Source organism: Camelus dromedarius, chromosome 10 (genome assembly GCF_036321535.1).
Source record: "Camelus dromedarius isolate mCamDro1 chromosome 10, mCamDro1.pat, whole genome shotgun sequence".
NCBI classification, from domain to species: domain Eukaryota; kingdom Metazoa; phylum Chordata; class Mammalia; order Artiodactyla; family Camelidae; genus Camelus; species Camelus dromedarius.
Window position 1 is genome coordinate 53,028,853 of NC_087445.1, and position 22,351 is coordinate 53,051,203.

The 22,351-nt window shown below is 33.8% G+C and overlaps 1 pseudogene; it reads right to left on the reverse strand.

Annotated features, from left to right (window-relative positions):
* Positions 1 to 6,153: 6,153 nt before the first annotated feature.
* Positions 6,154 to 22,351, reverse strand: part of LOC135322361 (synaptojanin-2-binding protein-like) — a 57,403-nt pseudogene continuing 41,205 nt past the window's right edge.

Sequence of the window (22,351 nt, forward strand, 5' to 3'; positions counted from 1 at the left end):
CTGAGGAGGTGTACATGTGTTTATTCATACAAGTATTATTAATTTTAGTTTTATTACATTACCACAGAAGGACAATGGGAAAGCATCAGAAATTTCTAAAACAAAGAAATTATATAATCTAAGCTATTGTTGAAGGTCATTCTGGGTAATGTAAGGCAATTATAAGGGTATGGGGTGGGTTGTACCAAGAATGGAAGCAGGGGGACCAATAAAAAGGTTATTGTAGTCACCTGCTCAACAACTGAAAGAGGCCTGGGGTGGCAGTAGTGGTGAAGGAGTAGTGGATAGATTTCATTACATCTTTTTAAGGTAGTCTGAATAAGAATTACTAACGGTTATATATAAGGTATGATATCATCTAGGACTATATTTTCTAAGTGCAGAAATATCAGCTATCCAGCAAATTTCTAGACTTCCAATGATTTTCTTTAATTGTTTAATCTTCTATGTAGAGGAAATGATTATTTCAATGGAAATGGAGGAACTACTCAGTAGTAATCAAGGAGATCATTAACTACAGTTTTTAAAACATCAATCAATCTCACTTAAAATTCAATCTAATCCTAGCAAATATGTATACTACTGTAAGGAAGGAGAAAGTGAAATGCTCAAGCTATGGGATATAATGTGGGGGGAGGAGAAAGCATAAATACTGAACTCACACAAATGTGGTACTGAATCCAGGCCTCAGAAATTTTAAAGCATGGAACTTAGAAATGCTCCTGAAAGGCAAAATATATCTGCCTCATGTGTTATTGTGCAAATCTATGAAGTGATTCAAACAAAGTCCTTGCACAGTACTAAAAAATTACTACTTATTTTTCCTTACATACTATTTTGTAAAGAACTTATTTTTTCCAAGCCATACTTTATAATGCTGTACTGCTAAATGTATATAAGCAGATAAATCTGAAAATCCCATCCTTTATTTAAGTTACAAAAACAGTTGTACACCTATAAACTTATAAAAAGTTTACTTCAGTCATGAAGGTATTTTGTGACTCTCTTGCACCACAATTTCTTCAAATTGTTAATAAGCTTTGAAGACAGATTTCACTTCATTTTAAAAGATTTCACTCTCACAGGCTCTGCTGCTCATCCCCAGGGCATCCTCTCCCCATAGCCAACTGATTCACTGCACAGTTGTTACAGTTCATTAAAAGAATGAGGGATGCTGATAATTCAGCATATGAAATCTGTTGGTCTCTCTATGAGTCAGCTACCACTGTGAGTTTTGCCCTGTGGAACAGGGCAGCATGATGAGGGAGAGTAAAGAAAAAAATGGTGCTAGCTTTCAGCCCGTCACTTTGGATGGGTATATCCTTTGTAAATCAAATCAATAAATATTCCCCAAGAGTTTAAAGTTGTTGAATTTTTTTTTCCTCAAAATTATTTTGACCATCACTGTTTTACAGCAAGAAATGTTCACTATGACCCAGTGTGAGTTGTTCTTATTTTTTCTGGCAACACATATCTTATTTTGCACGAAAGCTTTCTTCCCCTCTTAACTATCATTGTACCACTCCCATGCCCAATTAACACACCAACCATAAGAATCTGTACTTCCTATAATCACTACATTATAGAGTACCCTGGAGTAGATCCTGGATGATTTTGAACAAATAGCTGTGGTGGTTAAATGTTATCCTGCAGGCATTAAAAAACAGATTTACAAAGTTGTGCAATCATTTGTGTGTTTTTGGAAATTTCATATGGCAAATATTTGCTGACCTACTTTACTGATGAGATAATTGGGTGTTGTTCTTTCTGCTACATATACCTTCTCAAGAGGAAGGTCCATATATTTTAATGAAGACAAATTATAACTCTGTTTTCCAAGTTACTTTTGTCTCTATTGAGCTTGAGCCTACAATGGTGGTGTGCACTTAGCATACCTAAACTGATGATGCAACACATGAAAGTTTGAAACCTATTGCCCGAGGGTTTTCTGACTGCTGCTACTAGTCTACATGTCCTCTTAAAAAAAATAACAGGAAGAAAAGGGTAATAATTATGAGGGGGCAAGAATGAAGCTTATGGGATGCTGATAATATTTTATTTCTTTATCTGAGAAGACATTTTACACAGATGTCTATATTGTGGCTTAGGATCTGTGCACTTTTCTGTGTGTATGCTATCAGCAATAAAAATGTTTTAGAAAATGACCATATGTATGATGTTTCATGAAGTTTAAGCCAGTTGCTTGATGGTTTCTTACCTGCTACCATCACACCCATATCTCAATTTTCTCTTACTTAAGCAACAACAAAAACAACAAACATAGCTTAGTTTATTTGTGGGTATAGAATGAGCTCCTGAGAGTACTAGTAGCTATGCCTTTGTTCCAAGAAGCTGATTTTTGAAAAACTGTTGTTGTTATACATTTTATCCATATGATTCTGTAGCAGCTAGTAAATGGAAATTTCAAGCTGTCAATGAGGTTGCTTTAACTATCGTCTCTTAAGTGTTAATTAACAAGTAGATATATGGCTTTAGACCTCAGAGACTAGAATATAACTAGGAGAATATTCATGACAGTTAATGCAATGAGAATGGATGAAACTGCCTATACAAAGGGAATAAAAAGTGGTAAGAGAATTTGTCCAGGAATACAATTGTGAGAAGTGAATAGGTAAATGCATCATCAGAGTCCAGCGATGACAGATCCAAACAGAGGAAATAAGGCAAATGTAGAGTCAACATTTAAAAGTGCTGCCCTTGAGTATGTCTAATAAAGGGAAGGAGGTAGTAATGGCAAAGTGAAAAACACATGTGGGAATGGAAATCCAGAATCAAAGTATAAGAAATTCATTTTAATCAAAGCTATGAATTATTTAGTAGCTACTAAATGCCATATATTTTAGTTATACCACATTACTACAAGAAAGGGACTAATCATTGTCAGATTACTGCACCAAAAGATCACCCTAAGACTAACCAGAATGAACTTTGTAATTATTCACACATCTACCATATTATTATTCAATGCTAATTTATCTCCTGTTAATCATGAAAAATTTCCTGCAATCTTTTAATTTTATTCTTGTCTAAGGTTTAACATGATATTTTTATAATATTTGTACTTTAATTCCTTTGATAAATAATCGAAGGCAAACAAATAAATGTGACTGCATGCACAATGAAGGTACAAATAGAGTCCTAAGAGTCTTCAGAAGAAATTTTCTGAGGTTATATTCATCAATTTGATTAGTTATATTCACAAAGATAAATTAATATAATAGGCAAGAAAGGAAGACAAACTTACAAAGGAGGTACTTTAATCCATAAATCACAAAATGGAACCATAGAGTAACTTCATGGTTGCTAATTACAGAACAGGATTTCATTTTTGTAAATTCTTTTAATTTCTTATCTTAACTAGAATATTCTTTTAAATGGTTATAGTTTTTAAATTACTTGTCCTTTTGCACCTAAATAAATAGCCCTTTCTTCCCTTATCTGTAATTTGTTGGGCCTTCATTTCATGGCTACGGGCAGAATTCCATTCATATGAACTGAATCAGGAAGTGCAGGAGGTAAAGAAATCCATTTGTAAAAATTTAAAGAGAAAGTGCAGAGGCTAATACAAATATATGATATAATTGATTTTTAAGAAAGGAATATGGAGTCTATTATAGTTTCCTTTATACTGATTATGTCACTCTCTAGCTTAAAATTATTTAATATCTCCCTCTGGCCAAGGCCATTAGAATGTTAAACAGGCCTTCCACAGCCTGTCTTTTTATGCTTCCAGCCTCACCTCTCATCAGGGCCTCTTGGACCCTATGCTTAGGCCATACTGAACTATCTGTAGTTCTCCTAATGCCCCAGATCATTTCAAACCTCTATACATTTGCATATTTAAAATTTTTATAAATATTGACTTCTTTTTATACCTGAAATGTTTTCACACTATTCACTTACTTGTCATTCTTAACCCTGTTCTTTAGTGCCCTTCCTGATAACTCCCTCCTTATACAGAACTGTCTCCTCTCTACATTTTGCCCCCAAATATACAGATACAGATTTTAAACTCAGTCACTTTTACACTCTGTCACATCTGCTTAAGTCCCCTGCCCCTGTAACAGCTCCAGCAGCACTCTGAAGACAAGGATCATGACTAACTCACCTCAGTATTCTCTGCACCTTGTATAATTTTGAATACTATTAAAATATTTGTGGAATAAAGAACACAGGAATACACCCACTCAAATATGCTCAAGTGAATTTTGACAGATACCAAAGCAATTTAATGAAGGAAGTATAGTCCATCCAACAGCTGGCTGGGGCAAATGGATATCTATAGGAAAAAAAAAAAAAAAAGCAAAAGAACTCAAAATGGATCATAGACTTAAATGAGAAATAAACACCATCAGGGAAATACAAATTAAAATTACAATAACATATTACTACATGTCTATCAGAATGCCTAAAATTGAAAAAAAAAAATATTGACAATACCACATACTGGCAGGAATGCAGAAAAACTGGATCACTCATACATTGTTGATGTAGATGTAATATTGTACAGCTACTCAGGAGGACAGCTGGGCAGTTTCTCATAAAAATAAGCATAAGCCTTCATGTGACTCAGCAATTGTATTCTTGGGCATTTTCCCCAGAGAAGTAAAACTTATATTCACAAATGTTCATAGCAGCTTAATTTTTAATAACCCAAAACTGGAAAGAAACTGGATGACCTTCAACAGGTACATATATAGCGTGGAATGTTACAAAGTAATAAAAATGAATGAGCTATTGATACATATAACCACTTGAATAAATCTTCAGGGAATTATGTTGAGTGAAAAAAAAGCCAATCTCAAAGATTTCTACTGTATGATTCCATTTACATAGTATAATAAAATGACAAAATTTTAGAAATGGGTAAGAGATTAGTGATTGCCACGTGTTAGGATCTGGGTAGGGGAAGAAAGGAGATGATTATGATGATGAAAGGTGAGTATGAGAGATCTTTGTGACAACTGAACTGCTTAGCATCTTGATTGTGGTAGTGGATATAAGAACACAAACATGTGATATAACTGTATAGAACTAAACACACACACACAAGTACAAATAAAGTTGAGAAAATCTGAAAAAGAGTAGTGATGTTATCAATGTTAATATCCTGGTTATAACTATAGTTTTATAAATGTTACCAAGGGGGACACTGGTAAGTGTATATGGTATCTCTATGGACTACTCTTAAAAATTGCATCTGAATCTACAATTATCTGAATATAATTTTTAATAAAATATATCAGTTGAACAAATTCACTATTTTTTGTTGACACTACTTCGTTTAATAAGACCCATAGAAACAAGTAAAATGAGAAAGTAACTTTTTTCAGTCAAATATTTTAATGAGCCTAGTTTATTTTTTAAATTAAACCTATATTTAATGACCCCAAAATTAACATATAGGAATTTCCATCTGCCCACAATGTTCTTCCATGGCCCTTTCCATATGATGAGCAAAAGATGCCAGATGCAAAAGAATACATACAGTATAAATTTTTTTTGCTTTCCCCATCTTTAATTCCCCATAATGCATCACTATTAGACTATCATATATGCATATTTATGTGTATATACATGTACATAGATATAATATGTGGCTTTTTTTGTAAAGTAGAAATGCTCTCATTCATCTTTGTTTGATATAGGCACCCAAGTAGGTAGTCAGATACTAAGTAAAGGCCACAAAAACTTCCTTTTTTTGAAGTCATTAAAAAGGAAGGAAGATCATTGAAAAAAATTCTCTCTTCCTCTTATTATAGCTAGCCTTTGAGGCATGCCAGCCAAGAAAAAAGGAATCACCTTGGCGATGGAAAGTCTGTACCTTCCCCTCTTTGGGTTGTAGCTGAACTACTCTTGGAAGTACTAGTAAAATATATAACTTGTCATTTGCTTTAAGAAAGTCTTTACTTCAGCTTTCCTTCAAACAATGCCTTTAATCTCCCACTAGTATATGAAGATTTAGAGACTTCATATATCAAGGTTCTGGTTGGTTAGAAGTCTCTTTAAACCATGTTTTGCCTATGGAGAGAGAGGAAAAGGTATGGGAGAATGGCAGAGGAGGAGAGTGAGAGAAAGAGAGAAATATGTCTTCCTCTTTAGGAGCACTGGAAGAAAGCAAGCTTTTCAAAGTCACTGCAGATATCTCATAAAGGTCCAGGCTGCTACCATGGTGAGGGCAAACACTGGCACCAACACCATAGCTACAGGAATACCACTCAGCTCCCTTTCACCTCAATGTCTTATAGGCCCATTCTGCACCTGTAACCTCTGCTACACTCTCAGGGACACAGCACAGCTTGCATTACAAAAGAGGTGTACAGCATTCTGGTGCAGCAGGTTTTTAAAATCTTGGCCATTTACCTGAGGGTCCTCTAGTAAGATTGATCTCTTCCTCAGTAACCAAATAATCCACTCCTCCATTTCTATTTTATTGTTTGTCTAGTTTCCTAACCTGGGTCAGCTAGGGCTCCCTCAGGTGAAGGTGAGAATCAGTCCCAGTCTGGCATCAAAAGCACCACACTTTCAGTTTCCAGTATAAGCTTTTTTTTTTTTTTTTCAAACTCCAAGAAAGTCAAAATATAATCAAGTATAAAAAAAGTCAATAAATGGTTGCTTAGGTCAGGGAGGAGAAATTGACTTATAATATTTTAATGCTGATTTCCAGTTAGAAAATATCCTTAACTACCCACTGCTAAGAAAGAATACCAATAGAAATAAAATCAAAAGTTAACAAACGGCACCTAATTAAACTTATAAGCTTTTGCACAGAAAAGGAAATCATAAATAAAATGAAAAGACAACCTACAGAATGGGAGAAAATACTTGCAAACAATGCAACTGACAAAGGATTAATTTGCAAAATTTACAAACAACTCACAACTCAATAACAAAAAAAGAAACAACCCAACTCCAAAACGGGCAGAACATCTAAACAAGCAATTCGCCAGTGAAGACATACAAATGGTCAATAGGCCCAAGAAAAAAATGCTCAGTATCATGCTAATTATCAGAGAAATGCAAATCAAAACTACAGTGAGGTATCACCTCACACCAGCCAGAATGGAGATCATTTAAAAGTCTATGAATGATAAATACTGGAGAGGGTGTGGAGAAAAGGGAACCCTCCAACACTGTTGGTGGGAATGTAGTTTGGTGCAGCCATTATGGAAAACAGTATAGAAACAGACTTACCCTATTATCCAGCAATCCCCCTCCTGGACATATATCCAGAGGAAACTCTAATTCGAAAAGATACAAGTTCATAGCAGCACTATGTACAATAGCCAAGACATGGAAACAACCTAAATGTCCATTAACAGATGACTGGATAAAGAAGTTGTGGTATATTTATACAATGGAATACTACTCAGCCATTAAAAAAGAATAAAATAATGCCATTTTCAGCAACATGGGTGGACATGAAGATCGTCATACTAAGTGATGTAAGCCAGAATGAGAAAGAAAAATACCATATGGGATCACTTAAATGTAGAATCTTAAAAAATGACACAAATCGATTTATTTACAAAACAGAGATAGACTCACAGACATAGAAAACAAATGTATGGTTACCAGGGGGAAAGGGAAGGGGTAGAGGGACAATCTGTGAGTTTGGGATTTTCAAATACTAAGTACCATATATTAAATAGATAAACAACAAGGTCCTAACGTATAGCACAGGGAACTATATTCAGTATCTTGAAATAGCCTATAATGAAAAAGAATATTAAAAGGAATATATACATATATATATATACATAACTGAATTACTATACTGTACACCAGAAATTAACACTACATTATAAACCAACTATACTTCAATAAAAAGAAAAAATACCAAATAAAATTCATTTCCAATGAATAACTTTCAAGTTCATATTATACATAAATAATTGGAGATAGCTAAATAAATGTATTAAATACCTGAGCATTCAAGTAGTATGCTAGGCACTTTCATGTACAATTATTCATAATTGTCAAAATGATTATATAAGATTGATGGTATAATTTTCTCAGTAATGCATTTAATAAAACTGAGAGTCTGTAAAATGACTTTTTCAAATCACCCACCTAGTAAGTTGCAGTACAGTGACTGAATTCAGGTCAGTCTGACACCTAAGCCCATGCCCCTACATGTTTACAAAGTTGTATACAAAACAGATATGAACACTTGATAGCTTCTATCAGCATTCCTCCTTGAGTGAGATCTATTTTGTCTAGGAATATATTTTGATTATATTACTCCATAGAGATTTCAGAGTGATAATCTGAGAGCTTGTGCTAAACTATAATGCTAACAAGAGAGAAAAAGTGGTATGCGGGTATGGGCGTGCACGTGTACATGTGCGTACATGTGTGTATGTGTGTGTGTGTGTGGGGGGGAACATTAAATTACTCTGTAAGATCTTGACAAGATCTTGGTAGAGGGAAGAGGAAGATAGTAAGAGGACAGTATTTATTTCATCCTGAGCCATAATACACAACTAGGAATCTAGATTTGGGCAGGGATCTGTGATTTTGCAGCATGGCATTTATGGCCAGACTAACAGATCTGTTTCTCTGGCTCAGATCTTCCCGCTCTCTCATAGCAGGCGTTGGTAAATAACTGATCTAATGAGCAAAGCCTCTACAGAAGGAAAACTCTGGTAATTAGTTTAGAAACTCTTCTAACTTAAACCAGGCAAGTGATTCAAGGCAGGCACCTGGGAGAGATCCCTGGCCATACTGATAACTCAAAGCATATGCCTGACTTAGCAACTGAATTCACTGGAATTTAATTACTCAACATGATTATATACTGACAGCAAACTTGTGATTGGAAGGATTGATTATTATTAGGCAAACACTCTCATTATTCATTTATTAAAATCTTGGGCTCACTTCCCAGACTAGAACTAGATACTCCACTTATTTTCACTTCATCACCTTTTTAGTTGAATATGTTTAACTTTGTGAGGTAGTTATTTTGACTCATGTCATTCTTTTGCATGATTAAACCATTACAATTCATTCAGGAAATGGAGTTTTCTTCAGATAAAAAAGCAGCACTATGATAATAAAACACAGGATAGTTCTGTCAGTTTTGTTTTGACAACTCAGCTCAGTCTTTTATTTGTTTGCTCATAGACCTTTGTATGATCCCAAAACCAGTAATTTAGTATAATAGATTGGCTGCTAAATGTAAGTCATTAGGCCTTCTATAAACTTTTATTAAGTGAATGGATGGGTGAGGGAAATGGACACTAAGTTGACTTCTTTATCTAATGTTATAAACTTTGAGGAGGTGACAATGACCTTATTACTCATTTTCTAAAGAGAATAAAACAGTGTTTGCTTTCAAGCAAATATCAATAAATACCTATCCAAACAAAATTCAATTAAACTTTTATAAACATTTCATACCATTTTATATTCATGTGTGTATATGAAGAAAAACATTTTCTTACACTAATAAACTCCCCATCTCAGTATTACTCATTCTAAACAATAAATTTACAGTGCAAGTTTCAGATACTGTAGTTCATTAGTAAAGTGTTTTTAAATACTATAAAAAGGTTGCTTTTCAATTATTCCACACATTAGGGTCTGTTTGGTCTATACCTATGAATCCAGGATGATATTTTTAAATTTTAAAATTTGGAGGTTGGAGTAGCACTGTCCATTTATGGATTATTAATTTTTTTTTTTACCTTGCCAGTACCTGTCATCATCTTTGAAGAATCATCACTTCCTGGGTAAGCATATATGGTGACTTGTGAATCCAATTATAAGAACTATTTCAAATTTCAAAGACAATGAAAGCCACTGTGAACAAGCAGTTCCTGTCTTTCTGGGTGTTTATTTTTTGCAGAAAGTCACAAGGACTTGCTATTTTCTAGTCAAGATCTGGGAAACACAATAAATAAACAAAATATACAGTTGTAGAGGTGAGAGCTTAATATGCTCTTGATTCATAGAGATTCCTTTGTGTTCATTTCAGAGAAAGCTGAAAACTGTGAAAGTTGTTCAAATAAATCCATAAAAAATGGTTTGGACTGTGACATACATAAAATGTACAGTTTCTCAGAATTTCCCTTGCTTTTCCCACTACCACCCCTATACTGATGAAGTATTAGAAATAAGACATATCTCAACCTGAACCATGAAATATAAAATACAGTTTAAAAGATGTACCATAGAGAATGCAATCTATGAGATGAGCTGTATAAAGCTATACACATACTGTTAGCAAAGCACATGTAGCCTGAAAGAGTGGGTAAGTGGGGAGGACAGCAATAACTGAGGATAGTTTTTGCAAAATTACAAAAATACAAAGCACTGAATTACAAAATTCTATGAACAAAAATGGTGGTGGTGGGGTCAAAACAAAGATATTCACATTTAAGGTCATAAAATTAAAATTGCTGAAAAGTAAAGAGATGACCTTTAAAATAGTGAAAGAAAAAAAAAAACAGACAGATTTACAGAGATGCATAATAGATTACTGGCTCCCTAGACTGGAGGAGATAGGGTGTGGGGGGAATAGGGAACAACTGCTGGTGGGTAGAGAAATTTCATTTTCAGGGGACAAAAATACTATAAAATTAGATTGTGATAATAGTCACACAACTCTGTAAACATATGAAATACACTATATTATACACTTACAAATATTTAATTATAATGGTATGTGAATTGCATCTCAGTAATGCTGTCAAAATAGTCTGTAACAGGAATGGCAGAATCTTAATTCACAATAACTATGGATGATACCATAAACACATTGATACCTACACACGAAGCTGTTTGCCTTTTAATGTTTAAATCTGGTAAAAGTAGATCCAGGTCCACAACTACAAATACATTTGCAGGCATTTCCATTTGTCATCTTATTGTTGTCATCTTTAAAACCTCCATTTTGCCTATCAGGGCTTATACGTGCCAAAGGTGATTTGCTAGAAAACAGAGGTGCTAGAACAATCGTAGTAACAGCATCCAGCATTGCTGACAATGGCATGGGTCTCTGGTGTTAAAGCAAATGTGTGAAGATAATTCATTTGAAGCAAAAGAAAATACACATACTTTTGTAGCAAAAATGAAATAAGAATGGATAGAAGAAAATATTAAAATGAATGAGGTAAGAATATAAAGAAATAAAAACTGGATAGAGAAGGAAGAAAGTCAGCTTCTTTGATATGTCATACAGTGGCAGTGTCAAGTACAGGTGAAACACTTCCAACACCTATGTTAAGGTGAGGCCCTGCTAAGCAAGCTGAGATGTGACACTAGAAGGTCCTTTGAGCATTGTGAGGATGTTTATGCTGCATTAGCACCACATCGTTTAGCACAGGTGTTCCAGTAATTGTGGAATACTGGGGAAATGCACAGGGCTCAATTTATCTTCATTATATCCCAAGGTGATACACTAGTAGCAATTTAGCACCTGCTATAGCAATTTGGCATCTGTGGTATTTACCAAAGTGTTTGGTCTTAAAGGTTGGAAGTGTTATTTTGTACTTCCATACACGCTGAGGAATTATCAAGCATTTGCCAATACCAAATGCATTGTAAAATCCTCTGAGTGAAAGTTGTAAAAGCAAACTTAATAAAGCTTAGTGAATAAAAGTCTTTTATAAATGTGGCAGAGTAGATAACCTATACCTCTTCTCCCCATCGAAACAGCTTTTTTCTCTGACTACTAGAGAGAAGAATCATTATTGTATTTGCTTAACAATATAACTTAAATACTCATAAATTTAAAAAATTAAAATGCAATTGTTTTAACATATTCTATAATGGACATTTTAGTTGTGTTGCTGACCCTGTAGGGAATCAAGTATATTAAGATAAATACTTCTTCCCCCTGTTTGTTTCAAAATGATCCTGAAATATGAGTAAATTAGTACTTTACCAAGAAAAAGATAACCAAATATTTCTCATCTAAAAACTATATTCCATAGACATAGTCAGAATAAATCTTTATCCTAAAACCCTGGCTAATATGTGAGTTATGTTCTTAAGAACGAGATTCATCAAGTAATAAGTAACAATGAATTGATATCTCCACAATTTTTCATAAACTGTTTAAAGAATGATGCCTAATTTAACATTTAGCTTAAGATGTTTTGTATTCAAAATATCTTCTAGAACTTGGGAGTAGGATGACCGAAATATAGAAAAAAGAGGAAAAATTAATAACATTATTCAGAAGGAAGAATTAGAGAAAAACAAAACATTAGGAAATACTAGAAAGAGAAAAATAAAATTGTGAATTAGGCATATTTGGGATCTAGAAGTCCCTGACAATACTTTTACAAAAATATTATAATAACGTATTACATACCTTCCTCTACCTTAACACAATAATCTTTTAGAGCATCAACTATACAACAAGTCTACAACTTGGCTGGCAATCCTCACTGCCCCTAAAGGATTAAAATACACTATCAAGGGAAGAGATGCTCTAGGTTTTAGTTAAGATTAGTATATGGTGTTGTTTGACAAACATTTGTAAAGTAAAGCATGTTTCTTTATAAATTATATACAGGCTAAATGTGTAAATGGTACATTTGGTTTTGTTCAGATGGACATAAAACTCCTGGTATTATTGTGTTCCCACTAATTTCTCCCTTTATGTCTGTTGATATTTGTTTTATATATTTAGATGCTCCTATACTGGGTGTATATATGTTAACGGTCATAATATCCTCATCTTGTATTGCTCCTTTGATCATTATATAGTGTCCTTCTTTATCTGCCTTTATGGCCTTTGTTTTAAAGTCTATTTTGTCTGATACGAGTATTGCTACTCCTGTTTCTTGTCTTTTCCATTTGCATGAAATATCTTTTTGCATCCTCTCACTTTCAATCTATGTGTGTCCTTCACCCACCCTAAAGTGGGTCTCTTGCATGCAGCATATTGTAGGCTTTTGTTTTATTATCCAATCTGCCACTCTATGTCTTTTGATTAAAGTATTTAGTCCATTGACATTTATGGTAATTATTGATAGATGTGTTTACTGCCATTTTAAACTTTGTTTTCCAGTTGACTTCGTATTTCTTCTTTGTTCCTTTCTTTTTAATTTGGTTTTTCCTTTTGTGGTTTGATAATTTTCTTTTGTATTAGCTTAATTTCTTTTCTTTTTTGGTTTTTGTGACTCTGTTGTATGCTTTTGATTTATGGTTACCCTGTTTTTCAAGCATGTTAGCCCATTACTATATCTATTTGTTTTAGACTGGTAATCATATAGGCTCAAACACATCCTAAAAAGAATGAAAGAAATCTACATTTTCTTGTTCCCCTCTCTCACATTTTATGATTCTGATGTCCTCTTTTACATTTCATGTTTATTCTCATGCTGTTTGTTGTAGTTATTGCATATTCATATTACACAACCATTTTTCTAAATAAGGTTTTCACCCCAGTCTCAGTGCTTTACATCCTTCAATTATTCCCACACCACAGATAGTGTGACTTAAGAAAATGTAAATGTGACTATATTATTCATTGTTCTTACAGTATTCACTGCTTCTGCACCACCTACATTACAAACTAAATAGCATTCAATACCTTTTCTATGTACGTATCTGTGTAGAAAATTGGATACCTTGAAAACTCTTCATGTGGCAACAACACAAAATTATTAAAACAATATTTTAGAGAATAGTTTTCAAAAAATTATTACAGAGCTGCCATAAAGGTAAGTGACTTCCTCAGATACCAAAAATAAAGACATAGATCTGTAGTGGTATATAGCAGGAAAGATGGAGGTGCCTATGGATATCTACCAGTTCCTACTGACCTGATAGTTCACTTCTGGTGGTTGTATAATGAACAATAAACAAAACCTTGAAGATGGGCATGAAATTAAGTTCAATTTGGATACTTCCTTTTCTAAGTCAGGATTTAGATTCAATTCAGCTCTTTAGTTCTTTGTGACAGAAATTCCCAAGCTGAAGTGTTAAAATGCCTAAGGAAGAGAAGAAGGAATGGTAGGAAATGAAGCAAGGGAAGGAAAGGATGGAAAGAAAAAGAGAAGAGAAGGAAGGAAGGTCCTCACCTAGACATACTATTATGTTTTTGAAAGTTTTTTTAAGAGTTTAAGTTTTTTTAAGAGGACTATTAAAGCAGCTAAGAAAAAAACATATTTATAAAGGATCCAAAATTAAGTGCAAACTGACCTCTTAAAACAAAAGGCAAACAAAGAATACAAAATAAAACTATACCTTCAAAGTTTAGAGAAAAATAATTATCTAAAAATAAATACAGAAAAAAAAGAAAATTTAATATTAATAGAAACTCACTAAATCCATGTTAGTTTTCTCTTGATTTGTGACAAATTACCACAAAGCAGGTGTTTAAAACAACCCCCATTTATTACCTCATAGCATAGCAGGTCAAAAGTACAGGCAGGCTTGACTGGGTTCTCTGCCTAGGTCTCATAAGGCTAAAATCAAGTTGTCAGCAGGGCTAGACTCTACGGAATAATCCACTCCTATGCCCATTCTTATTATCGGCAGAATTAAATTCTTTGCTGTTTTAACACTGAAGTCCCTGTTCTCTGTTGATCAGGGACTGCTCTCAGCTCCTAGGTCCTTGCTTTATGGCTTCCTCTGCTCAAAGCCACTAATGGAGAATCACCTTCACATAAATTACTCTCATATTTTGAATCTCTATGAGTTCCCCTTCAGCAACCAGCTAAAGAAATCTCTGTGCTTTTAAAGGGCTTGAGTGTTTATGTTAGGCATACTCGGACCACAGTAAGTCAGAGACTTAAAACAGATTGTTTTATTTAATATAATATAAACCATTATATTTATAGTACTAGTAATCAGAAGAAGAAGTTTAGAAAAAAAGGTAAATTAAATTGGTCAAATTTACAAAGGAAGGTAGTGTATGGTGGGTGTTTGAACCTAGTTAACTCCTAAACTTGGGTACTTTTTCTAGAACCACATTGCTTTGAACTTGCCTACTGAAAAAATGTGCACAACTCAAAAGTTGAGAGTTATGCTTTATTCGGTGGACTTTCTGAAGACTGGAACCTGGGAGGCAGCCTCTCAGATTGTTTCAAGAGACTGCTCCGAAGAGGAAGGGGAGGAGCCAGGATATATAGGAGTTTTGCCACAAAGACCGGATAGAACATCAAAAGTTTACTGTTAATTAAACAAAACCAGATATCTCAAATTAAGGAATTTAGTGCTTTTCTATATATGCAAAAGTGCAAAAGTCTAGGCTTACTGATATCATTCCTTTGATATGCATCCAGCCTATCTAGGACCAGTATCCTATTCTTTCACATTAGGGTGGACCTTTGGGGTGGCATAGAGGCTGATGACTTGATGTCCATAACATTCCTTTGTTTACTAATATGTCAGGCACTAATTTTCATCCACATCCCTTTCAATCCACTTGCTTAACACTACTGTGAGAGTTTACCTACATTTCCATAACACTGTTCCCTCAACACACCCATTTTGTGTGGACAAGAGGCCTTCAGGAGCCTTGAAATGACACTAGCCTCCCCTGCAAGCACATGCTCTAGAAAACAATCTGCAGTCACAAGTAAATATAAATTCCTGATAGGACTCCCACAATGGTCCTTGTGATAAACAGTCTCCTCTGCCTCTCAGAATCTTCCCCTTGTATGCCCCTTTGGAGTTTACCAAAACCTGCTCTTTGGTTTGTACTGACCAATCCAGTCTTAGCCTAGGAACCCCAAAGCCCTCTACACATGCATCCTAATAAAGTTTGCAGGCCCTGCTGCTCTTTCTGCTTCCATTCTGCCTTGACCTCGCCATGTGGCCTCTCAAGGTGTGCTCTGTGGATCTCCTCCAGCACCTTTGAGTGATAATCTTCTGTATTTCAATTCCCTTGTGGTCTTTTTGTTGAACTACAGCTCATCTTCTGACATCCTGAAGCTCTACTTAACAAAAGTTACTTTAACAAAGTCACAATAGTACAAAAGCTGCATTTTTATTCTGTGTACTATTTTTCCCCCAACAGAGTATGTTCCTACTCTGTTCCCAAAATTCTGTGATGCTTCCTTTCTGTCATTATCATTTTCAAGTCTTGCTGAACACTTCATTTGAGAGTTAATACTTCTCAAACACATGGGAAAATAGCAAGGCAACAATCAGTCTTAAAACAAGTTTGTGATGATACATTTTAATTAAAAAGAACTACCATCTAAGAATCTTACAACATTCTCAGAGAACAGGTGTAGCGTTTCTTCAGGTTTATTTACAAAAACTATGTAGCCTCATAAAAATCCATATTCAGATGCAAAATGATTTGCCTGCACAGCTGCCTCAAACTCTCAGTTGACTCATCAGCTAAGGATTGTGCAAGGGCCTCTCAAGTGTACGTATTGTTCTCATTCAGGTACGGGCACCTTTCAAAGTGCAGGAACACTGCAATATTCCACGTTTCCTTTAAACAATTATATTCAGCTGTTAATTAAAGTGCAATGTTGCTTATTTTTCTCTCATAAAAAGGTATAAGATATGTGCCAAGAATGAATGAGGAATAATAGCTCCACCATCACTGGATACCAATTCCTAAACATTTTGAAGTATATAAACAATGCTATTTTAACACTGTTAGCATAGAAGCCTTATGCCTATATAAGTGATACTTTTTCTGCTTTTGCAAGGATGTTCTCGAACATTCAAACATAATGGTTCTGAATTTTATTCTTGTCCCTGAGACATTCTGTGTTTTTTTTCACTTTTTATTCAAGCATTTATTGAAAAATAAGTGTGCAACTATTATAAGACATGCGTAATAATAGATAATGGAAAAACAAAGTCCCTGTACTCAAAAAGTTTATGATCTTGGTAATAAAGGTAAATTACATACTCCTTAGATTTATTGTAGAATGGAAAATTAATACTTGTCAATCTTTATTATGTTCAATTTATATTTAATGACTCTTTTTGCTTTTCACATCCAACTTATTGATAATCTGTTGACATATTTTGGAATCCATATTCTTTCTGGACAGCGTCTCTGTTCTAGATCCTCTTCATCTAGCATTTACATTATTTCAAGAGCCTCCTTGATGTCTTCCTCCCATTGATTTCCCCCTATAGTTCCATCTTCATAAAATTCCTAACCAAGAAAATGTTATCAAACTATTTAATTGTTGTGCTTCTCTACTATATATATAAATAAAAACCATGTAACTTCATCCCATCACACATATAACAAATTGTTTTTGAGCATCTACATTTGCAAAGAATATGCTATGTATTAGAGTGCCAGAGATGAGTAAGATGTCCAAACAGGTCTCTCTGTAGTTAATTAGTATCATGTTATACCATGATTACTTTGAAAAATAAGTTAGGACAATTTGAAGATACATGAAAATATGTTCCACATACTCATAATAACTTGCAATGATGTATCATGTTACTTCATTAGCTCAAGACAAGGGAAGTTTGGCAGTTTCTATTAAGTTATAAAAATTGACTTAATAAACACCAGAATAATTATTGCACATAATCATATATCTTTGTTTTACATTAGTTCATGGTCATTTTGCTGGAGCTGGTCAAGAGCAGGAAAATAACTCTGTTACTCTAATGTCAATGGTATACCAAGACTAGACAACATGATTAAAAAATAACTCCATGGTTCCAGTGATGATACCAAGCCTATGATCTGAAAAGCAATGGAAAAATTAGGGCTGCAGTATGGTAATCTCCTATTTTGGGCACCTTCAAAATCTGTTTTGTCTGTTAGTCCTCAAAAGCAAAGTGTGGCATTGAAGTTTTACAAGAGGTAGCTAAAGCCAGCTTTGAGTCAGCTTGAGGATATCAGTAAATTTCCTGCATTTTCTATGTTCTCTATTTCATATTTTTCCAGATGCTTATTTTTACTCAGGTTTCTTGTCTACTGAGAAAATAAGATTGGTGATTTTTGGAGAGAATAGAAACTCCTTGAAGAAGAAAGTCGTAAATATTACTAAATAAACCACAATCTTATGGTAACAAAAATTTCACATGTACTTAGTGTTTAATAATTTGTTTAAATATCAAAATTTATATGAACTGAAATCTTATCATTACAACACGGCCATTATCCAGCCATAAACTATTTGCTTGAAGCAAATGGTTGACATCCACGGAGAAAAACAGTTCATTGTTTAAAAAGGGGTTTGTTAGAAGGAAGCTAATAATTTCTGAGTGCCTTCCTATTTGGCAGACAGTTTGCAAAGTGGTTTTTAGTCATTTCCATATTACTAGGCCATGGACTTCGATAGTTGTAAAAATGTTTTTTTCCTTGAGTATGCCAATAGTTCATGCTACAGATGAGAAGAAGGTGAGCTAACCCTAACACATGGCAGTAAATTTTATTCTGATAGCAACTAGTTTTCCTGTCTTGCTGTTTACAGGTTCACCAGGCACTTTCTTTCTTTAAGTCTTCTATTGTAGATAAAGTATTTTTAACCAGGGGAGAAAAATCCTTGATATTTTTGAGGTGGCTAAGATGCTAGAAATTATGTATATACTATATATTCCCCAACACATTTCCAAACTTATTTTCAACCTATAACATCTGACTGCTTTATGACTTGGAAGAATTTTAATTGTTTTTAATTCCAAATTAGGGTAAGTAAAATACAGTTAGCACTGCCACTAAAAGTTCAGAGAAGAGAAATTCTGATTTACACCTGCTGAAGACTTTTAAAGCTTTTTTTTATCCACCCTCAAGAAATTTCATAAACCTGAGCAATTCATTTGTTTTTTTGTTAATCTTCTAAAACTTCAAAATCAGTAAGTCAACTTTGTCCACATTGTTTGCAAGATTCTATTTATTACTTCTGTATGTAGACAAACTATTTATATAAGTATTTCATTTCAGTTCATATTGAAGAAAACAGAATTCAGTGCAATTGTGTAATGTAATTCACTTATTGCTTAAATTTAAATAATTATCTTTTGGTCATTCTAGACATATGTGTCTCACAACCTCAAATGAGATGAGGCAGCCTGCTGAATTTAAGCATATTAGTCCACTCCCTGGTGCTGCCACTGCTGGGAAACCCAACTCCTTCTGATGGAGGCCCAGCCTGTGGGAGCTGTGAGGCCAGTAGAGACACCAGCTCTGGTCTTTCTGGAGTCCTGCTGCTTGGGAATGCAGCCCACAGCAGGTGGTAAACTCCATTTAAGGATAAATGTCTGCACAAGACCAACAGTAGATACGGCAGAGATAAACATAAGACATGATCAGCCCTTAAACAATCAATCCTTTATGTCTTGAAAAAACTCTCCTAAGGTAACTACAAATAAAAATCCCCCAAGTTCCGTTAGAGATTTACAAAATAAATAAATGGCTTACATGGGTAATGGGGCCTTCTCAAATACTGGACAGATAACCACCTTGCAATATTTGTTTTTTTGCACAGCTTAGTTGCCAATTTTAAGGTAAACAACTTTTATTAGTCACTATGATCCTATGAGGAAATAACAGTTATTTTTAAACACTATTTTATGAAAAATTAATCCAGTAAATGCTGCAAGTCAGTCATAAAATTCTATTATGGCAAGGTTTTAGCAAGAAACTAGCTTTACCTCTCAGTCTATTAATAAAGAGGAACACCCAATTCTGCTCCATTCCTCAAACTCTACCTGATCAATACCTCAGAAATCCTTCAAACCATGTCTGCAAACTTTCTGAGCAGGAACTCCTCTTACCCTACACCAGATATTTTTCACATTTGGAAAGTTTGAACGTTAGTATAGATTTAATATATAGAAGTAAAATGCTAATATTAATTTGTGTCAATAATTTATACTGTCCTGCTATACAAAATGTATTTGAAGCACAGAGTAAAATATTCATAGTGTTAAAATTGATTAAAAACATGTAAACATCACAAAGAAATAAATATGACAACATATTTCAGTGTATCAATTTATGTTCTGCAGAGAAATAAACTCTATATTTGTGTTCAGAAGTGTCACATATACTGATCATGAAAATATCCATTAAAAACAAAGACGGTGATCACAAGAGATAATACAGCTGCTTGCATCACTGAATCAGGCAGTGACAGAAACTGAAATGCAAGAGTCAGGAACTATAAGATCAAAATGTATTAAGATATGAAGGACTTCTAATAAGAAGCATACTGACATTGTTATACCTATGGTTTGATAGAGGCCTTGGCTTGACATTGAGGCAGAGAGATTAGTCAGAAAGATTTTAAAAGATGTATATATATTCAGTTAGCAGGATATATTAACATTTCAAATACAATTCTGATTTGCAGGCACAGAAAATAAATGTCTGTCCAATAATGTTTGATAGATGCATGCATGTATGTGTACAGATATTATAGATACAGATATATACATATACTAGCTTCCTAATACGACAATTTCAGAGTGGTGTAGTATTAGTGGTATCTACACACACACACACACACACACACACACACAGGAAAAACAACAAATTACCAGACCTGAAAGTAAAAAGTAGTTTGATTTAAGTTTAGTTTCAGTTATTCACTAGTTATAAAATCTTAGCCAAGTCATTTATTTTCTCAAATAAAAATACTGTACTTAATTAAAAGATAAACTATTTATATAAATATTTCTATACTATTCATTTATTAAATACTTATAATTTAAAGACCTTCTCCTCTGATAGAATATCTTTTATCCTCTACTGGGTACCATGGTAGGTGAAGAAAACCACTGAAAGCAGGTATTTCTCCTCTTTACTATGTATCTAAATTTATGCCTCTAGTTTCCATTATGTTAACACTTAATGTGAGGTAGCGTATAAAATTGAAATGTGGCAAGATAAAATATTTAAGTCAATAAGAAAATTGAGATAAAACTATAATAAAAATAGAAAAATTAGATGAAACTCATGAATAAATTTCGAAGACAAAATATCATGAAGTCTTATACTCCTGATACAGTGTATCCAATATTTGGTCTGAAGATTTCTAGAAGCCATGTGGGATAAAAACGAGTATCTAACTGACCATGATGTCAATTAAAAATTACTCAGAAATATGACAATCATTATTCACCTTTATAGACTCCAGACAAAAATTTTTTATTTAAGCTGTAATATAAAAATGATATCCTCATTGTGTGATGAAAATGGTAATGTTTTCATCTAAAACACAGTGAAAATATCTATTAAGTTGCCCCTAAATGTATTCCTTAAATGCAAATTAGGCTAGATTAACTGGTTTCATAGAGACAAATATGATGTGGTTCACGTTTCTCTCTGAAGAACTACCACTGTGCATACATAGATGCTAAAGTAATGGCCCTTAAACTCTTTTAAAAAGAGAAAGATGAAGTATGAGAAATATATTTTACATCATGATCCAGTAAAAAACACATAAACACATATCCACTCAACAGAAATTTAAAGAAAAAATAATTATGTTTGCACTATTTTCTAATATATCCTGTTTCATTTAAAAACATAAATATCTGCAACAAATAAACTGATGTTATGATCTACTAATGGTTCAATAACTATGGCGCATGAAAAATATTGTGCTAAGCATATATAAAAATATCTAGATAAGGTAAAAACCTCCATAAAGAGAATCTTCTATTGAAATGTCACAATTAAAATTGAGACTGTACTCTTCAATTGAACTAGTATTTCAGTCACAGACTTAAATGGTCAGCTAGGGCTAGGGTTGCCTATATTCTTGCCAATCTATGCCCCTGTATATCCTTGGACCATCATGTACTTTCCCACATCAAGACATTGTATATCCTGTCCCCTTATTCTCTCTACTTGGAAAGCAATTCGCTCCTCTCTAGCCTGGCAGGTTCCTGCTCTTCTTTCAGGTTTCTACTCAACTATAACATCCTCAGAAAGGATTTTTTTTTGACATCACTAATTAAAGCCTATACTTCCTACTCCTTTTAATCCTGCTCCCCATTACTTTATATTCTCTGTCAATACCAGAGTGTCTTTTTCATAGCATAAATGGGGTAAATTCAGTGTTCTTCTATGATCAAGGTATTTTAAGAATTTAGCAGTCTAAGACACATCTTGGAGAACTGTAAGGTAATAATTTGTTTTAGTCACTAAGTTTGTGGTAGTTTGTTATACAGCAATAATAGAATACTAATATATATACTTTTTTAAAAGGTAAATTAATGTTAAACACATGCCTAAATTACTAGTTCTATATTTCCAACTTCCCTTATCTCCTCAAATCAACTTGAAATAGTCTTAATTAACAGTGTAATGGCTTTGTTACATCCCATAAAATTGATTTTCCATAATTAACAGTCTCTTATAGGGATATTTTGATACAGACTTTATAAATAACACTGTAAAGAGTATCTTAATTCATAT